This window comes from Pinus tabuliformis, chromosome J (genome assembly GCF_031772625.1).
Source record: "Pinus tabuliformis cultivar Carrire ecotype Pingquan chromosome J, CPIR1, whole genome shotgun sequence".
NCBI classification, from domain to species: Eukaryota; Viridiplantae; Streptophyta; class Pinopsida; order Pinales; family Pinaceae; genus Pinus; species Pinus tabuliformis.
This window is the reverse complement of record NC_142295.1, coordinates 611,646,382-611,661,992: the sequence shown is the minus strand read 5'-3', so window position 1 is coordinate 611,661,992 and position 15,611 is coordinate 611,646,382.

Genomic DNA, 15,611 nt, shown 5'->3' with positions numbered 1-15,611 from the left:
AACCAACCAGGATCTTCCTCATCCATATAGCCTCGCATGCAGCCAAACTTGCTGCCATATACTCGGCTTCCGCTGAACTGAGTGCCACGGATCTCTGCTTCCTGCTGTACCAAGAAACTGCTGTCGATCCAATACTGAAGACCCCTCCTGATGTGCTCTTTCTGTCCGTTGGGCTCCCTGCCCAATCTGCATCCACGAAGCCACATAGCTTCACCTCATCCTCCTGTCTGTACCACAAACCATATCCCGATGTGCCTCTCAAGTAGCACAATACATGCTTGCCCGCCTTCCAGAAGAGCTTGGTAGGCTTAACCATAGCTTGTGAAAGCTGGTTAACTGCATAGCATATATTAGGTCGTGTATTGACCAAATACATCAGCGACCCCACCAACTGTCGATAAACAGTGGCATCCACTTCTTCTCCCGAAGTGGCATCCTCCTTCCTCCAACCTCTAGGAAGAGGAGTATCAACAGGCTTGCAGCCATGCATGTTTAACTTCTCCAGTATCTCCCGAGCATACTTGCCCTGAGAAACAAACAGTCCACCACTGCGCTGCCATATTTCCAATCCTAGGAAATAGTGAAGGAGGCCCAAATCCTTCATCTCAAACTCTGTAGCAAGATCCTTCTTGCATGATAGTATCAACAGCTCATCACCCGTTAGAATCAAATCATCAACATACAGTACAATGATAAGCAACTTACCCTCCACCACAATCTGGTATAGGTTAGGATCCGCCTCGCTCTTGGAGAATCCAAGTCCTGTGAAATAGCTGTCTATCCGTGTGTACCAAGCACGTGGTGCTTGCTTCAACCCATACAACGCTCTCTTGAGCCTGCACACATGCGACTCGCTGCTGAAGACCTCAAAGCCTTCGGGTTGCTCAATGTACGCCTCCTCCTCAATGACTCCATTGAGGAACGCAGTCTTCACATCCATCTGATGAATGTGCCATCCCATCTGCGCTGAGAGAGCAAGAATCGTCCGTATGGAAGAATACCTTGCGACAGGTGCAAAGGTCTCCTCATAATCGATCCCCTCTATCTGTGAAAAGCCTCGGGCAACAAATCTTGCCTTGTACTTCTCCACACTCCCGTCAGCTGCCTGCTTGACCTTGTAGATCCATCTCGAACCCACCACTGATTTCCCTTCCGGTCTAGGAACAATCTCCCATGCATTGTTTCTGACAATAGAATCATACTCTTCCACCATGGCGTCTACCCATGCGGGATCCTCCACAGCTTCCTCGAAAGAGGATGGCTCAGTCACAACACACTTGCTCATCAGAGCCATGTATCCAGTGTACCGATCATGTGACTGTCTCTGCCTGCGTTGGGCTGTAGGTGGTCCTACAACTTTCTCTGCATCTTGAGCCAGTCGCTCAGCTTCTGTCAAGCACTTTCGCCCTCTGATGGTTGGCGCTGCATGAGTGGTCTCTTCCACTCCATGAACCTCATCCTGTGGCTGATCCACGTCCTGAAGCTCATCCTTAGGAACTAATAGCTCCTCATCTGCATGCAAGTGTAGCTCCCTCTCAAGCGAACACTTCATGGCTTTCTCCTCCTGAAATTTTATATCCCGTCGCACGACAGTTTTACCACTGTCTGACAAATACACACGATAGTTGTGGGGCGTATCAGTGTACCCCACAAATATCCCAACCTCTGCGGTCGGCTCCAACTTCTTCCTGGCATCCTTCGTCACATGCATGTAAATGTTAGCACCAAAAATCCTCAAATGAGAAAGATCAGGCTTCTTACCAGAATAAGTCTCCTCGGGTGTACTCATGCCAAGTATCCTATGAGGACAATGGTTCTGCACATAAACTGTTGTATTGCATGCTTCCGCCCACAAGTGAAGGGGTAGACCCTGATCATGCAACATTGCCCGTGCAGCACCCATAATCGTTCTGTTCTTCCGCTCAGCTACCCCGTTCTGCTGTGGGTTATGGGGAGCTATGAGCTCTCTACGAATCCCTTCTGCCTTGCAGAAATCCTTGAACTCGTCCGAGATGGATTCACCACCATTATCGCTCCTAAGAGCCTTCACCTTCTTCCCCGACTCCTTCTCGACCAGTGCTTTGAATTCACAGAACTTTGAATATGTCTCGCTCTTCTTCTACATGAAGAAGATCCAGCACTTACGAGAGAAATTGTCAACAAAAATCACATAATACCTGTGTTTTGATGTCGAAGCAACTGAGAAAGGTCCACACATGTCTGTGTGAATTCTCTCAAGGATCGTCGTGGCGCGACTATCCTTCTCGTGAAAGGTGGCTTTCACAAACTTCCCCAAAGTACACCCCTTGCACTGATCTGACTGCGCAAGTGTGCCTTTAGGAAGCCCTGTAGTGATCTGCTGCAGTATCTTCAAGGCTCCATGGTGAAGGTGACCCAATCTCCCGTGCCACAACTCGCCATCATCCCGGCTCACCAATCCTTCTGCCTTGCCCGCCATTGCTGCGCATCCATCTACATGCAACTGATAAAGGTTCCTCACTCAAACCCCTATCTTCCGAGTCTCACCAGTTGTCTTGCTGCGCAGGAAAGCCTTTCCCTCGCTGAAAACAACATCATACCCCTTGTCTTCTAACATCGCCACTGAGATGAGATTCTTCTTCAATCCTGGAACATGCATGACTTCCTTCAATACGAAGGGTTTACCAGACTCCCTCTCAAAGGAAATGGTACCGATACCGGTCGCACTATATCTACCATCATCGCCCATCTCGATGTGCACTCCAAGATCTTTGTCCTCCAGATCAGAGAACAAATCTCTATCTCCTGTCATGTGAAAAGACGCACCACTGTCCAAGAACCACATCGATCCCATCACACTTGAAACCAAGCATGCGATCAATGAAAAATCAAGCTCAAACTGTGAGGCTAGAGCCTCTCCTGCTGAAGATCCAGCACCCTGCTTGTTCTTCTTCTTCTGCAGACAATTAGTGGCATAGTGTTTGTGCTGGTGACAGTGAAAACACTTCACCTTGGACATATCCTGCTTCTTACCTTTCGCACCAGACTGAGAAGCTTTCTTGCTCTTCCCTTTCTTTGCTTTGGCAGCCAAAGCACAATTCTCTTCATTAGCTCCCTTTGACGAAGATTCGTCCCTGGTACTCCGCCTGATCTCCTCCTGCACAAGATCTGACCATAGTCTTTCCTATCATGGCAATTTCTCCCGACCATTGACAGAGTCCTGATAGGAATGCCAACTCTTCGGAAGACCAAGGAGAGCCAAGCTCACCAAGTCCTCATCATCGACAGTAACCCCCACACTTCCCAGCTCATCTCGACACTGAGTGAACTTCGTGAGATACTTGGGTATACTGTCACCCTTCTCGCATTTGATGTTTCTGATTTTATCTTTGAGCGTCAGGTCGCTCTTGCTTTGGAATAACATTTGCAATCCGTTGAAAGACATTTCAACAACACTGCTGCAAATTCGAATTTCCACCAGCTCCAACTCAACTGCCTCGGATCTAAGATTCGTGAGAACACAATATTTCTCGTACAGAGATTGACTGTATGGGCATTCACCGGATATCTCACCTTCCAAAGGAAGGATGAATCCAGAGGCTACCTGGCCCGATTACAGACTCGGCCTGAAGAAATAGAATGTAAACACTTCCTGAATAGTAGATCTGATGATCAACAGCTCTGATACCATGTAGAAGTTTTGAATAATTTAACACATATTCAACAGAGATTATCCCGATCATGTAAATTGCGGAATACATACATAATACATAAGCTCCTCTATGTTGATCATCAATATAGCAGCATTAATAACAATAAAACATCAAGAGCATTCACACATTAACACAGTATGTAACCCGGGGAAAGCATCTCGCTAAAAACCCCACACTATCTGTATATTAATGATTGAGACCATGTAACATTACAAAGTACAATGCTTATCACAAGCAATCCAGTACCAGCTCCACCTGTTACACACAATACAGCTAAGATCTGATCTCCAAATCTATTCCACTTCTTGCCTGCCTCCACTGCTCAATACCTGCTCAAGAATGAATGAGAATGGTTTACCAAACTCGTATTTCACCTCCAAAGAATCACTCACACTCTGTTGGACGTGAGCACAAGCTACAATTCTTGATATTGGCCAATTCATTGGCATACTCAATCCCTCTGATTGTGCAAATCATCATGCAGAACTATAGTCACAACTGATAGCAATCTGATCCTCTAACACCTGTCCTTGCTGAACTGAACATGCACTGACATGCAACTGAGTTAACTGATGTATTCTATAGTTGCATTATGAGTTAATAACTTGTGAATTAATTAATAACTAATTCACCCAACTCATCTCTACTCTATTTTCCAGTTAGACTAAATACAACCAGTTTAACAAAGCTAAACTGAACACAACTCCATCAACTGCACCTCCAGTCCACTAAACTCAACTCACTTGAGTTCTAACTGAAGTCCTGCATGCAAATATTAGTCATCCCATAGGTAACCACGTATTTCCCTCTGGGATCTGCATGTACCACATCCGTAGCTCATCCTGAAGTGCTCCAAGAGAATAAGATCAAGTTTATAGTCCAAATATTATTATGAGACAATAATATTTGACTTTTCTATTTTTGACAGCCAGTCTAAAAATAGACTTTGATCACTCATACTGTGATCACTCACACTGTGGTCACCCACACTGTGATCACCCACACTGTGATCATCCCTGCTGGGATCAAAAATAGAACTTGCGCCATAATTTGCCTGCGGGCCCACTTAGTGAAGGCGACTCTTTTCACTAAGCTCCATCATCTTGTTGCAATCTCAACATCAGATGTACATGGATCTTGTTGCAACTTTTGAATGAGTGTCCACACCTCTTTGTCATTCTTCCATTCATCCCTTGCTTCGCTTATCCAATCAGGTTGGATAATAGAAATGTCACAATGCAATGCTTCCACATCCTCATCCTTTCTTAAGAGTGCAGCTGCAACAAGATTTTGCTTCCCTTTTTTGTAGATGATTTCAAAGTCATAACCCAACATCTTTGTGACCCATTTTTGCTATTCTTCTTAACATAATTTTTTTTCCAAAAAATATTTAAGAATATCATGATATGTTTTTACCTTGAAGTGTCTTCCCATTAGGCAAGGTATCCATTGCTTTAGTGCATGTAGTATTGCCAACATTTCCTTCTCATAAATAGGTATGTGTAAATACTTTCCTTTCATTGGACGACTTTCAAAAGCAATGGATATTCATTCTTGCATTAAAATAGCACAAATTCCATTTCACGAGGCATCACATTCCATAATAAAGGTTTTTGTGAAGTTTGGGGTAGCTAAGACTGGTGCTTGGCACATTGCCTCTTTAAGATGTTCAAAGGCCTTAGTTGCTTTTGGAGTCCAATAAAATACATATTTATTCAGTAATGTTGTTAGAAGTGTTGCTATTCTCCCATAATTCTTAACAAACTTGCGATAATACCCTGTCAACCTGAGAAATCCTCGAAGATGCTTTATGGTTGTGGGGATTTTCCATTCCTTAATGGCTTCAATTTTTTTAGGATCTACCTTAACACCCTCATGAGATACAATATGACCCAAATATTCCACCTCCTATACTCCAAGAAAGCATTTGGAGGTATTTGCATATAATTGTCTCTCCTCTAATAGTTTGAACACCATGTCAACATGTTGGGCATGATGCTTACAAGACTTTTTGTAGATTAGTATATCATCAAAAAATACTAACACAAATTTTCTAAGGAAGGGTTTGAAAATGGAGCTCATCAAACCTTGAAATGTAGAAGGTGCATTAGTAAGGCCAAAAGGCATGACCAAAAAATCAAAATGACCCTCATGAGTTCTGAATGTTGCTTTCAAAATGTCTTCAATATTTATTCTAATTTGATGATATCTCGAATGAAGATCCAGCTTGGTGAAGTAAACTGCTCCATGTAATTCACCAAACAATTCATCAATGACACGAATGAGAAACTTATCTTTAATAGTGATCTTTTTGAGCTCCCTATCATCCAGACACATACGCCATGATCCATCCTTCTTGTGCACCAATACTACTGGAGCAAAGAAATAACTTTTACTAGGTTGAATTATACCATCCTCTAACATTTTTGCAACCATATGTTCAATTTCACTCTTTTGGGCATAAGGATATCTGTAAGGTCTGATGTTTGGAGGAACACTTCCTAGAATCAAATTAATAGCATGATCATGATCACAAATAAGTGGGAGGCCTTTTAGAGTCTCAAATACCTTGGAATGACTATCCAAGACTTTTTGGAGATTTGGCGAAATAAATGATTTCGATGTTTGAACCTCTAGTGAGCATAATTGTGCAATTACGCTCCTTTGTTCTTTCTTCATAAGCTTTGTCATGCCATTAGAGCTAGTTATCTTTCCTAGTTTCCTTGTGATACCCCTTAATTCAACTCCCTTTCCTTCCCAAAAAATATCAAGAAAAGTTCTTGAAAATTAAAAGCTATCGTCCCCAAAGATTGTAACCATTAGATTCCTAGTACAACATCAACACCACCCATTGGTATGGAAAACATTGGACTATTCAATACATATCCCCCCATGGTTAGCTTGATATTATGGAACTTTCTAGAACAATTTATAGTTCCTCCATTTGAAACCATCACTTAACACTCTGGTGCTAGATATAGGAAGCAATTCAATTCCTTGGCTATGTTACAATGAATAAAATTATGGGTACTACCTGAATCAACTAATATTATTACCTTTTTCTTCTTAATATATCCTTCTATCTTGAGAGTTTGAGGAATGGTAAGTCCTGCCAATGCATTACAAGATATGGTGAGATTCATTCTTCTTTCTTTGGGGTTGCTTCCTGGTATATATCCTCCATAACTTTTTTATGTTTCTTGTTCCTTTTCTTCTTCCTCTTCACAATCTATGTAGAATACTTTATTCCCAACACACTTATGACCATTAGTGTATTTTCTATCACAACTGTAACAAAGCCCTTTTGCTCTTTTTTCCTCCAATTATTGTGGCGTCAACCTTGTAGGTTGTGGAGGGCTAGGAACAAAAACACTTCCATCTTTATAGTTGTGAGTGGTATACTTCCTTGTTGCCATAAATTTTCTTTCAACTTTTCTTGCCACCCTAAATGCTTTTTCCAATGAATCAGGTTCCCAAAGGCGAACCTCATGTTGAATTTTATCCTTAAAGTCCCTATGAAGACATCAATCCTATGCTCCTTTGGAATATTAGTCACCTTGATATTCAATTTTTGGAAATCCTCAATGTGCTCCGCCATTGAACCCTTCTGTTTGAGATTTATCAATTGGCTAAAGAAGGTGGTGCTCTTTGTATCCTCATAATGTGCTATCATTTCCTTCGTAAAAATTGACCAAGTAACAAGTGGTTTACGAGAAAAAAAACCATTGATACCATACAAAATGATTGGGTTCTAAACATAAATATGCAATACGTACCTTTTGTGAGGGTTGCACATCATGTAGATCGAAATATTGCTCCATCTGCAATATCTATGTTACTGGATCCTTGCCATCAAACTCCCTCATATCGATATTTGGAATGTGGTTGGTATTCAACCCAAAGTTAGAGTCTCTAAAATCATGATTAACATTCCTTTGGTTCTCATCATGAGCTTTATGAAATACCTTGTCACAATTAGGAAGCATTTCTTGTAGCAACTTTGTCAAAACTTCTTTCAAACCTTCCATTTCTATTTTTAAACCATCCGTCAACCCTTCCCCTTTTTCTTCTAAACCATTATTCAAGTCTTCCATGTCCCTTTTTATTTTTTATTCTAAACCATCCATGTTAATATTCATCATCGCTTCAAATTCATTTTTGGTTACTTATTGTGAGAGCGAAATTTGTTTGATCTCGTAATTTTAATATATCATGTTGCATTTTTTCCTCGTTTTCCTGTGTCATAGAAGAGTTTTCTGGTTGCTTACTAGGTGTGTCCATTTTTTGTTTTTGTTTTAAGGCATTTTGGAATCAAACAATGATATATATGCTTCACTATGCCCTTTGAATCACTTCAAACTAATTTTTCAAACAAAAATTATGCAAAATTTAAAAAATACACACTTTTTCTTGCTTTTTAGGAGCTCGATATTGAAACTGTTTTATCTTTGTAATTTCAGATCTCCAAGGTCTGAAATTTCATCTTGTGGTATCTCTATGAGTCTTCTTTCCAACGTCACAAGTTGAATTGAGATTGGATTCTTCAAGAAAGAGTCATGCCTAATCTCCCATGATGTCCTGATTATAAATTAGTTCAGTGAAGAGGACTTGTACGGAGTGCCACATGTCATTGTTTCGACCTTCAACCTTGAAAATGATACATGAAAAACTACAGTCCATGCATTTTCATCCAATTCTTATGAAAGTCAAATTCAATGCTCGGAGAGAAAGTTATGACAATTTTCCCTAGGTCACATGTTTGAGATGGAATTTTGGATCCTGTAAAAACCCTAACTTCCTCAAATCATATCTCCGAAAATCTAGAAAACCAAGATCTGAAATTCGTACATGAAGCTCACCAACATTTTGTCTCCATGTGTTGCAATTTCAACTTATGAATACTTGTAGGAAAAAAGTTATAGGGAAAATGACAAGATTACCTGTTTGAAGAAGTAAAACCCTAGATCCGAAGCTATGATACCAAATGTTATGCAACCAACTCACAAAAAAAGAAGAAAAGAAAAGATAGATCAACGACTTAAAAATTAGCCTCTTCGAGGGGGAAAGCTCTTTTACATTACATAAATGAACAATTCTTGGATGATACAAATGATAAGACCTCCTTGGTATATATTAGAGTCTAAGGGGTCACAATATAATCAGATCCTACATAACAATAATAATGTAAGGGTACAATAATAACAATAGTGGGGTTCTATGGGGCACAACAATAACAATAGGGGAATACATTAACAATAACAACAAGGGGAATACACTAGTATTATAGGGACCAAACAATTATTCATCAGGAGAGATCATTATTTTGACCTGAGAGGATATTAAAATATGCTTTATTTGAGAAGGGATTCAACATGGTTTTGATTCTACAAAGGAGAAGGGAAAGTTGATTATTCATTGGGAGAGATCCTTTGAGAAGGTGTTGTATGGTGATCAGAGAATATCCAATGATTATAATTGAGGAAACTTCCTGATCCTTGGCTAATTAGAGACTAAAGTATAGCCCATACATTTCCTCTAGGTTGTTCGACTTAAGACCAAGTCCCCAAGTGTACTTTAATTATTGTATTCCTTCAGGATTTAACATAATTCCTCCCCCTATTGCCGCCCCTGGATTCTTTTCAGAGGCCCCATCAAAGAATAAATTCCATTTCTTTTGCTTGGCTATCCAACCATCAAATTCATTATCTGGGAGACGAAGTTTCCAATTTGCTTTAGTTGTAAAATGCTCCTGTGTTGAAAATGGAAGAGAGACTTTAGGGACAATAAGTAGATTCATCCAACAACTTTCTAGAGCATCCAAAGATGAATCTCGATTCTTTAATTTTGCTCTATTGAATTCTAGACAAAGAAAGAGGGCTTTAATGGTTGTTGTTCTAGAAGTAATGGAGACATTCTTGAATATGGCGCTATTTTTAGATAACTAGATATGTCAACGTATTTTGGGAGGGAGGTCCAAAGCCATTTCAAGCAAGGCTTTCTAGCTAATGATCCCAAGTGATGTTTTGACCAGCTGTTACTGAAGGGAGAGAGGTCAAATGGCATGACTAGAAGAAAGAACAATGGTCCTAAGGCAGAGACCCAAACCTGAGAAGAGTAAGGGCTAGAAGGAAACAGATGAGGGGCAAATTATTCTTGTTGTTTATAGAGGGGGCATTGAGAGGGGCTACAAATTCCTCTTTTTTTTTTTTAAGATTTTAAGCAATTAGAATTTCCTTTTGAAGGATGGTCCAATAAAAGGTATTTACATTTGGAATAACATTGTTAATCCATAGTTTTTTTTTTCCATATGGAGGATTTTGGAGGAATTTGGGCCGAGAAAAACATTTATTCTTATTTAGCCTTAACTATGTAGACATGAGCTTTCCAACCCAACTTGTCTTCAACTTGACGATTTAATGGGACACAACTAGATAGAATGATTTTGAGAAGATCCACAATACGTAAGAGATTAGAAGGGATATGGTCAAGATGCCATCCATCCCAAGAGCCATGTTCCTTCCATTTAGAAATGTTTGCTAACAAGTGCATCCCCTTAATGGACAAGAACCACTGCAGAGGTCTAAGATCCTCAGAGCATTGAAGAGGGAGGAGATTCAAGATAGAGTTTGACCAGATATGGATTGATGAGCCATTCCCTGAAGTCCAACTGAGGTGGTTGTTAATTAGATCTATTCAGGTGGCAATCAACTTCCAAGTAGGAGAGCAGATACATGTTGATGGAGGTGGATTATCTTAACCTTATTCTCCTGTTTACACATATTTGTTTGAGATAACTTGGACCCACCAAGCTTCCTTTTTCGTTCTCATTTTCCAAACAAGTTTTGCCCCAATTGCCTGATTCAAAAGTGTTGGGTCCCTTATCCCCAAGCCTCTATGGTCTCTTGGGGCACAAATTGTGGCCCAATTTATCAAATGTATTTTTTTGGTAGAGTTTTTACTCCCTTCCCAGAGGAATTTACGAATTGCCTTCCCTAAAGTCTGCAACATATATTGGGGAGCTAGCAAGGCAGAGAACTGGTACAAAGGGATGGTTGAAAAAACAAACTTGATGAGAACAATTAGGCCAGCTAGAGTGAGCCATCGTGCACCCCAAGACTCTAACTTATTTTTTTTATCTTAGAAAAGACAGGTTTCCATGCCCGAGAAGAGAGAGATTTTAAACAGATAGGAATACCTAGGTATTTGAAATCTTTCCATCCATCCATGGCATTGAATCCAAAAGTCACACTAATTTGAAGTCTCTTACTTGCTGAAATGTTCCAAGTGAAAATCTATGACTTTATTGAATTCATTAGACCCTTAGAAGCAACCAGAATTTGTTTAATGCCACTTTAAAACACTTTGTTATAGCCATTGAGGCATCTCCAAGAAAGATGGTATCATTTGCAAATTGAGAATGATTAACGGTTTTTATTGTTGGAGTAGAATAGGGAGATGACAGCTGATGCGTTCAAATTCAAGTCTCTTGCTTAGGGAATAAGGATGTAAAGAAAGAGGGATCAAGGGCATCCTTGGCACAAACCTTGAGAGGCTTGAAAGAATTCAATGACTTTTCCATTTATCAAAGGGGCAATCCATGAAGAGTTGATACAAAGAGAGATCGACTATATAAAGGTATTACTGAAACCTGATTTTCTCAACCTTTTGAAGAGAATCTATGTATGCCACGGTCAAAAGTGTTGGCCATATCTAACTTGACGGCCATCCCTTTGTCACGTCTTGATTTGTTGGAGAAAATAACTCATTGAACCAGTATTATATTATCAAAGATTTGTTTGCCTGGAGCAAATCCTCCTTCGTTCTCTGATATAATTGCAGGGAGGAGCAATTTTAATCTTTCAACAAGGATTTTGGATATCAATTTATAGGAATGTCCCATAAACATTTTAACTCGGTCAAAATAAAATAAAATAAAAATAACCCTATGAAATAAAATAGTAATAAAAATAAAACAAATGACCCATGGTGTTGAGAACCCATGTTATTCATGTGGAATATAACATGTTTAAGGGGGAATTAAACAACCTAAATCTATCTTAACTCCGGATCTACCAAGCACCCAGAGAGAACAAATCTCTTAAGATGCAAACCTCTTTTAGAGTGAAAAAAGATTTGATCCCTCTTTGCGCTTGATAAATCCAGAATTAAGATAGACCTAAATTGGTTTAATGATAACATTTGAAATTTCTCCACCAATTACATATAATAGAAAATAATTTAATAATTCAAAATATAATTAATTAATATAAAGCATTATAATAAATTCAAAAGATGTAATTAAATTTTATTATTACAAAATAAAAAAGTAAATTTGTAATTATGACCTTCTATTAGGTTCGAATTTGTATATAAACTCATAACAAATTAAAATAATCCTTCCTCCCCACCACATACAACAAATCCTTGCTCTCCGCCAATTAAATTGTCTCATGTAAATAACAATTTAACAAAAAATTATTGAAGTCACAATTTTGTTCAAATTGAAATATTGGCAATTTAGGTAGGTTCAAAACCTTTGGTATGCTGTCGAGATCACAACGGTAGGTTCTTCGCTACATTTTCCTTCGATATGTGCCTCACGTATGTGTGAAAATGGTTCAAAATCCATACTACTTTTTTCTTCTGGTGATAAGTGTGACATAGAGATTAGTGCAGATATTTTCGGGGTAAGATCAACTCCTCTACCAGATGGCTTCTCTTATTTGGGCTTCCGACTAAAGCTAAATAAATATCAGATAACAGATTGGTATTGGATAATTGACAAATTAGAAAAGAAACTTAACTCATGGACAAACAGGTGGTTGTCGATGGGAGGCAGATTCACTCTTTTACAAGCTGTCCTACAATAAATTACAGTATACTGGGCACACCTGTTTATGGTTCCATCTGCTATACAGTCCTGGATAAAAGAAATTATTACTATTTTCCTATGGTTGGGACTGACAGGGGAGGCATTAACAATTCCAAAAGAATACGGAAGATGGGATATTTTGGAACAAAATGCCTTGGTAAATCATCGCTGATAAAATCCATTTGGACGGCTACGACGGGTAGTGGGACCTGGCAAAAAATCATCAAATACAAATACATGAAAAATACGTGAGAGACAAGGACATATGTTCATGGTATACAATTCACAAGCAATTGCAAATTAGGGGTTCAATCATTTGGCCAAGCTTCAGGAAGGTGATTTAGTTTGTTTGTTTTTCTATCCGGATGACATGGGTTTTTGGTAGTGGAATAAGATTATGATCAGGAATGATGGGAGTTGATCCGACACATCCACCCAAGGATCATATATTGGATATTATTCATTCTCATGGCTGCTTCTTTCTCTATCAGATAATCCAATGATGGCAGGATGGATATCCTATCTGGGAGGGCGCATAAGAAATTGGCCTCCATGAACAGGATGCACAGAACTGGATGGAATACATAAAATCTCTAAGGTTAGAGATAATCTCACCTGGGGCGAGAACCTTCACAAACAATTAGTGTTTGTGGCAGAGACTTATCGTTATTATATGTGATAGGTATATGACCTCTCTACCCTATCATGGTACAGGAAGCTTTGACGTATGAATATTCCACTCAAAATCATATTATTTGCCTGGTTGGCATGGAGGAACAAAACACTGACTTGGGACAATTTTATCAAACGAGGCTTCACTGGACCTAGGTGGTGTATCTTATGTAGGAAAGACAATGAATCACGCTGTCATATTTTCATTTCATGTCTCTTTACTAAATCCATCTGGCGGAACATTGCATTGGTATATCATGTTCAGGATCGACAGACACAAAATATTGAACAATGTATTACAACATGGATGAATGGAGGTAGCAATACAAAAGAAATCCCTTTATTCTCTTTTTGGGAAATATGGAATGCAAGAAATCGATGCATATTTGAAGGAATTCCAATCAACTTGGCCAGTATTTCCCACAGGATTATCTCCCGGATGTCATCTCTCACAGAGACACCTAACATATGCAAAGATCTATCCTATCGCTATATTCCTCCTATTGTTATTTTCCCTGCAGGTTATTTCGACGAAGTGACACAACATGGAAATTGTGGATGCAGAGCCTGGCTCAGGACTAATGAATCACATCAGTACAAGCTATCATGATATGGGCCCAGGCACAAATACAAAATACAAGGGTATAAATTCTGGCCCTATGGGTCTATTATGATTCGCCTACAAACTACAAGTGGAAAATCTTCATATATATGGCGACTCAAAAACCATCATTGATAGAGTCATGGATTTTACTGCTTTTGAACCCCCTCACTTATTTGGTTAGATGGAACGAATACTTCCGATCAAAGTATCTCCCAAGTATTACTTTCCAACACATCTATCATGAACACAACAGGGTGGTAGACTCCTTTCCAACGAAGGCCTCAATGGAAAACACGAGAGGATGCGATACAGGCTCATTGTGGACAACAACACTAAGACAAAGGGTGTTATACAACTCCCATAAATTTGGACAGTCACTTTTTCATCTCCTGTATATTATTTATGGGTATGATATAATGTTTGCATTTTCAGTTTTTTTCCATTTACTATTTTTGGAACTATAAAGATATCATTCTAGATCAACTTAGGATTAGGATATGATATGATGTTTATATGGTCTATCTAGAGGCAAAGATAAAAGACTTTCATGGAGCAAAATATGAGAATTTATTATCACTATTTATATGTACTAGAATTTTCACATTAACATAACAATCTGGTGTTTTTTTCCTCTTAAAAAAAATAAGTTCAAAACCCCCAAATTATTCTAAAATTGTAATTTGCAATTTTACATCCAACTAAAAATTCCCATTCTCAATTTCCACCGCAAAAGGGAAAAAACTGAAACTCGTGGTGGTTTGATTTGAAAAGCGGATATTGCAACATATTCACAACTAGGTGAAGTCTTTATAGTGGGTGATTTCAATGCTAGGACTGCAAGTGAGCAAACTAGCATTCTTTGTTGTAAAGATGATTGTGACCTGCATTGACTGCAAGTGAGCAAACTAGCATTCTTTGTTGTAAAGATGATTGTGACCCTATTTGGCTTACAAAAGAAAGTAATCATGAGTGGGAAAGAATTTCAGAGGACAAGGGTTGCAATCTCTTTGGTGAACAATTGCTTACTCTATGTGGGGCCTTTGATTTAATCATTTGTAATGGCTTGACTAGATGGGCAAAGTCTGGTAATTTCACTTGCAATACTTACAATGGGGCAAGTGTGGTAGATTATGTAATTTGTTTGCATGGTTTGTGTGAGAAGATGGAGGAAGTTTTGATTGGAGATCAGCTGTGGGACTTGAAATCAGATCACAAGCCAATTTATTTATGTTTCACTTGGATTGGAAAGAAACAATTAGAGTAAAAAATTCAGCATGTCCAACAAATTCTCCCACATGGCAGAATTCTTTTGACCCAGAAAATTGTAATACCTTCAAAATAACACTAGAGAGGCTCCTCGAGAAGGAGATAATTACAATTCACAGCTTTCATAGTCACGATTTAACACATTTAATTCAATGCACTTGCAAAGTGCAAAAGAGCAAAACTTAAGAAGTCTGAAACTAATTGCTTTCCGGTTAATGCTTGGTTTGACGAGGAATGCAAAAAGGCAAGGAGAATGTGGAAAGAGTCAAACAAGGATAACATAAAGCTCAAAGCTTACAAGAAGTTATTTAGCAAGGGAAAGACCGATTTCATGGTTTCAAAGAGAGAAGAACTAATCTTCCTTGGGAAAAATAATCCCAAAATTATGTTGGAAGGAGCTCCAACCGAAAAAGATATAAATTGGAAATAATATTACAACTTTTAAATGGTTTAACTATGTAAGACAACTCTATGAGCAGGTTGCCAAAGTTGATCCTCCCCCCTT